The sequence below is a fragment of the Uranotaenia lowii genome, chromosome 2, assembly GCF_029784155.1.
Source record: "Uranotaenia lowii strain MFRU-FL chromosome 2, ASM2978415v1, whole genome shotgun sequence".
NCBI lineage: Eukaryota > Metazoa > Arthropoda > Insecta > Diptera > Culicidae > Uranotaenia > Uranotaenia lowii.
Window position 1 is genome coordinate 146,560,334 of NC_073692.1, and position 6,671 is coordinate 146,567,004.

A 6,671-nucleotide genomic window follows, 5' to 3' on the forward strand; every position below is an offset into this window, starting at 1 on the left:
TGATTCACAGCATAGCAGAGAATCTCTTCGTCTGGATTTGTTCTAACGATAAAATCACTAAGTAATATTTGGTTAAAATTCCTAACTGAAAAGATAGGAGGTGTTTTGAGAAGAACCACTAATTGAAACTTAAAGGTCTATAAATTTTATTGTCACTTTTGTCATTTTTGTCATTTTTGTCATTTTTGTCATTTTTGTCATTTTTGTCATTTTTATCATTTTTGTCATTTTTGTCATTTTTGTCATTTTTGTCATTTTTGTCATTTTTGTCATTTTTGTCATTTTTGTCATTTTTGTCATTTTTGTCATTTTTGTCATTTTTGTCATTTTTGTCATTTTTGTCATTTTTGTCATTTTTGTCATTTTTGTCATTTTTGTCATTTTTGTCATTTTTGTCATTTTTGTCATTTTTGTCATTTTTGTCATTTTTGTCATTTTTGTCATTTTTGTCATTTTTGTCATTTTTGTCATTTTTGTCATTTTTGTCATTTTTGTCATTTTTGTCATTTTTGTCATTTTTGTCATTTTTGTCATTTTTGTCATTTTTGTCATTTTTGTCATTTTTGTCATTTTTGTCATTTTTGTCATTTTTGTCATTTTTGTCATTTTTGTCATTTTTGTCATTTTTGTCATTTTTGTCATTTTTGTCATTTTTGTCATTTTTGTCATTTTTGTCATTTTTGTCATTTTTGTCATTTTTGTCATTTTTGTCATTTTTGTCATTTTTGTCATTTTTGTCATTTTTGTCATTTTTGTCATTTTTGTCATTTTTGTCATTTTTGTCATTTTTGTCATTTTTGTCATTTTTGTCATTTTTGTCATTTTTGTCATTTTTGTCATTTTTGTCATTTTTGTCATTTTTGTCATTTTTGTCATTTTTGTCATTTTTGTCATTTTTGTCATTTTTGTCATTTTTGTCATTTTTGTCATTTTTGTCATTTTTGTCATTTTTGTCATTTTTGTCATTTTTGTCATTTTTGTCATTTTTGTCATTTTTGTCATTTTTTTCATTTTTGTCATTTTTGTCATTTTTGTCATTTTTGTCATTTTTGTCATTTTTGTCATTTTTGTCATTTTTGTCATTTTTGTCATTTTTGTCATTTTTGTCATTTTTGTCATTTTTGTCATTTTTGTCATTTTTGTCATTTTTGTCATTTTTGTCATTTTTGTCATTTTTGTCATTTTTGTCATTTTTGTCATTTTTGTCATTTTTGTCATTTTTGTCATTTTTGTCATTTTTGTCATTTTTGTCATTTTTGTCATTTTTGTCATTTTTGTCATTTTTGTCATTTTTGTCATTTTTGTCATTTTTGTCATTTTTGTCATTTTTGTCATTTTTGTCATTTTTGTCATTTTTGTCATTTTTGTCATTTTTGTCATTTTTGTCATTTTTGTCATTTTTGTCATTTTTGTCATTTTTGTCATTTTTGTCATTTTTGTCATTTTGTCATTTTTGTCATTTTTGTCATTTTTGTCATTTTTGTCATTTTTGTCATTTTTGTCATTTTTGTCATTTTTGTCATTTTTGTCATTTTTGTCATTTTTGTCATTTTTGTCATTTTTGTCATTTTTGTCATTTTTGTCATTTTTGTCATTTTTGTCATTTTTGTCATTTTTGTCATTTTTGTCATTTTTGTCATTTTTGTCATTTTTGTCATTTTTGTCATTTTTGTCATTTTTGTCATTTTGTCATTTTTGTCATTTTTGTCATTTTTGTCATTTTTGTCATTTTTGTCATTTTTGTCATTTTTGTCATTTTTGTCATTTTTGTCATTTTTGTCATTTTTGTCATTTTTGTCATTTTTGTCATTTTTGTCATTTTTGTCATTTTTGTCATTTTTGTCATTTTTGTCATTTTTGTCATTTTTGTCATTTTTGTCATTTTTGTCATTTTTGTCATTTTGTCATTTTTGTCATTTTTGTCATTTTTGTCATTTTTGTCATTTTTGTCATTTTTGTCATTTTTGTCATTTTTGTCATTTTTGTCATTTTTGTCATTTTTGTCATTTTTGTCATTTTTGTCATTTTTGTCATTTTTGTCATTTTTGTCATTTTTGTCATTTTTGTCATTTTTGTCATTTTTGTCATTTTTGTCATTTTTGTCATTTTTGTCATTTTTGTCATTTTTGTCATTTTTGTCATTTTTGTCATTTTTGTCATTTTTGTCATTTTTGTCATTTTTGTCATTTTTGTCATTTTTGTCATTTTTGTCATTTTTGTCATTTTTGTCATTTTTGTCATTTTTGTCATTTTTGTCATTTTTGTCATTTTTGTCATTTTTGTCATTTTTGTCATTTTTGTCATTTTTGTCATTTTTGTCATTTTTGTCATTTTTGTCATTTTTGTCATTTTTGTCATTTTTGTCATTTTTGTCATTTTTGTCATTTTTGTCATTTTTGTCATTTTTGTCATTTTTGTCATTTTGTCATTTTTGTCATTTTTGTCATTTTTGTCATTTTTGTCATTTTTGTCATTTTTGTCATTTTTGTCATTTTTGTCATTTTTGTCATTTTTGTCATTTTTGTCATTTTTGTCATTTTTGTCATTTTTGTCATTTTTGTCATTTTTGTCATTTTTGTCATTTTTGTCATTTTTGTCATTTTTGTCATTTTTGTCATTTTTGTCATTTTTGTCATTTTTGACAATTTAGACAATTTAGACAATTTTGACAATTTTGATAATTTTGACAATTTTGACAATTTTGACAATTTTGACAATTTTGACAATTTTGACAATTTTGACAATTTTGACAATTTTGTCTATTATGTCAATTTTATCAATTTTTTCAATTTTGACAATTTCGACATTTTTGACAATTTTGACAATTTTGACAATTTTGGCAATTTTGACAATTTTGACAATTTTGACAATTTTGACAATTTTGACAATTTTGACAATTTTGACAATTTTGACAATTTTGACAATTTTGACAATTTTGACAATTTTGACAATTTTGACAATTTTGACAATTTTGACAATTTGGACAATTTTGACAATTTTGACAATTTTGACAATTTTGACAATTTTGACAATTTTGACAATTTTGACAATTTTGACAATTTTGACAATTTTGACAATTTTGACAATTTTGACAATTTTAACAATTTTGACAATTTTGACAATTTTGGCAATTTTGACAATTTTGACAATTTTGACAATTTTGACAATTTTGACAATTTTGACAATTTTTGACAATTTGGACAATTTTGACAATTTTGACTTTTGTTTAGACTGTAGTGAAAAAAAATTTAAAGGAATCAGCTCATACTCAAAATATGAATTGATCAAAGAAATTTCTGTTATCTGGATTGGCTTGACACGGAAGATTTCGTGTTTGAAATCCTCTTCCCAGTTAGGTTTCTGGAAAAACGCAACTTTAAAAAAAATGTATAAACACAAGCCAACAGCTTGGTTTCGGGGCGAAAATTTCGCACATTATAAATTTCATTCCGCTTTTCAGATTTAATAAACGCTTCTTCTGTCCTGTCTGTCCCGAAGGAATGTCGAAAAGTTTGCCGTTTTGCCGAATATGAACCAAGGTTGGTTCCTTACGCGCGTTTTTGCTCGGGCTCATATGAACCAACCGTCACTTGGAAGGATATTGGTACCGTTTAAATTTTTTCTCTGAGTATATTATGGTAATTTTTTGTTTACATGTAACTTTATTTCTGAACAATATTGGCAAATTGGAATTTTAAAAATTATCATCCAAGACACGGTTTCCCCCCCCCCTGGCTGACTCTCAGTTCTACCATTAATTTTTCGCACATCTTGCTTTGCCGGAATAATTTACGCTTTAGGAAAAGTGATAAAGCACATCCTCCGGGTTCCTTGAGATTCGAGAATACTGACGGTTGATTTTCTCCTTCTTGTTCTGCCGGGCCGGCTTTCGGGTGCTCGAAAGTTGTTCCTTTTGTTTCGAATTGCATCGGAAAGCCCCAACTTAGAGGAGTCAGCGAGAGTGGTTGAATGAGTGAGTGATGCTCATAAGTTTGAATTATGAGCACATCTTCTGCATGCTACTTGTTCACACGTCCCAGATTTTTTACCTCGGCATTTTGCTGTCGTCGAGCTGCGAATGGCGATCAAAAGTCGAAATGTGATACGGACTTTCGCATTCAGTTGTGCTCTGTTAAAAGTTTCCTCTTGGGAAATAGAAGTGCAACTCTTTGAAGAATTTTTTCGGTGCGGTGAATAGGATATTTTAAGATGAGTCAAAAAGTTGGAATTCAGGAAGTTTCAACAAAGCATTGGAAGATCATTTTGGTCTGCGAGTTTGTTAATTCATCATAAAAATTGCTTTTGTGAAAACTAAATAAGTTGATGAAAATGTCCTAGTAAAATAAGCTACATTGGCCAATAAACTTTTTCTTTCCCTTCTGAGCCATATTGTATTGATTTGTTGCTGTCGGCTTAAGACATCAAAGTAAAAAAAAATAACCTCCGTAGTTGATATGAGCAATCCAATGCATAATCAAAAGGTTAAATTGTGGTGTACTTCGAAGCATTTTCCTGATTGATGAATCGGCTCACTTCATGTATGTACCCTTTACGCCAGTCGAGTTTCCTGATTGACAGCTGTCAAAGCAAACGGATGAACCACTCTAAGCAGCACCACTTCACTTCACTTTGCCACACCCCGCACCGATTGAAAGAAAACACAGGACCGTGTCATATGGCATTGCTTTACCATCAGTCAGCAAATCCAACCCATCTTGACAAATTGCTGTCTCATCATCATCGTACAAACTCACTGCTCACATCACAATTCCATTCAAATCCACCCGTACAGAGTCATCGTCGACGTCGTTCATCTTCTGGAGGTATAGAGCAATTTAACTTGAAGAGGGTGGTGGGTAGCACACAAAAAAAAACCATTCATAAAACTTTCTGGATCGAGGGGGACTTTTTTATGAGCCCAAAACTGCCATGTGCATTGTGGGGTGGTGGCTCCAGAGAGTGGAAACATAATGGAAACATCTTCTGTTAAATCCTTTCCCAACAATAATGGAAATAAAAAGATATAGACAGACAGTGCGACCTGGAGCGAGAAAGTGGTAGATACTTGTTGGTTGGTTGTTTTGGGGGTTAACTAGGCGGAAAATGTACCATTATGATTGTTCCTTTTATTGAAGAGGGCGATCTCTGGAGTGAAGTGGAGGTGGCACTCTTTTTTGCCTTGTAAGGAAATCACTTGAAATCAGAAATCATAACCTATTCCAATTATTTTAATATTACTAAGATATATAAAAATCCTTTTCATGATCCAATTTATTATTCAATACATTTCTTGTTTTTCACTTGTTTGATGGGTTTGTAAATATTTTTTATACTATTTCATTTCTAAAATAGAAATATTGTTGAACTGAATATGTGTTTTTGAATATATTGTAGTAGGTACAAACTACTTCAAATGGTATTTGACAAAATTTTTGTTGATTGCAGAAGATGTTTGCTTCTTTTTTTAGAAATCGGACACAAGAAGTAATGCTATTCATTCAGATTAAAAAGTCAAAATTTCGGCCAATGAGAAACCAGAACGATTGTTATGTTAGTGTGCTATCAACCATACTTCTCTATCGTTTGACATTTAATTCGGGTCCTTGACAGTAAAACGTCACGTTTGTTTGTCTATGACGAAGTCCAACTGTCAGAGCTTTTGTTTGGGTTGGATTGATAGGAATTTAGATTTGCTCTCGAGAGCCCTCGAGGGGTATTTTGTTCTTGTTTCTCTACCTCAAAATACTAGGTCAACATGTTCTTGTAAATTACTTCTGGCTGGCTATGAATAAAAAAAAATCCCACTTTTTAAAATGCAAATAACTTCAGACAGTTCAATTAATTATTTATTTATTTAAATAGTATTCCGTCTCACGACATAACTTGACGAACATATTTCCTAAAATTCACTCGGTCCATGGCAACCGTTCTCCAATTCCTCGAGCACCGCAGATCACGCTCCACTTGGTCTAACCATCTCGCAAAGATGATTCTTAACACTCGTCGCTCGAATACTCCGAGTGTACGCAAGTCCTCCTCGAGCAATATCCATGTTTCGTGCCCGTAGAGAATAACCAGTCTAATGAGCGTCATATACAGGTTACACTTCGTGCGAGGGCTAAGTCTTCTCGACCGCAGTTGCTTGTGGAGTCCATAGTAGGCACGACTTCCACTGATAATTCGCCGCCGGATCTCACGGCTGGTGTCATTGTCTGCGGTCCAGTGAGCCGAGATAGACAAAGTCTTCGACTATCTCCAGCTCGTCGCCGTCGATCGTGACCTTGGTATTACTGGACAAGTGGGTTCGGTCGGTCTCGGATCCGCAGGCCAGCATGTACTTCGTCTTGGACGTATTGATCATCAATCCTATCCTTCATGCTTCGCGTTTCAGTTTACGGTAGATCTCCTCCACCGCCGCAGATGATCTGCCGACTATATCAATGTCATCGGCAAAGCAGGTAAGTTGACTGGATCTGTTGAAAATCGTGCCCCGCATTTCGCCCACCGCTCGTCAATAACACCTTCTAGCGCCACGTTGAACATCATGCAGGATAGACCATCACCTTGTCGAAGCCCCCTGCGCGATTCGAATGAACTCGACAATTCACCCGAGATCCGCACACAGCACTGCGTTCCATCCATCGTCGCCTTGATCAGTCTGATCAGCTTCC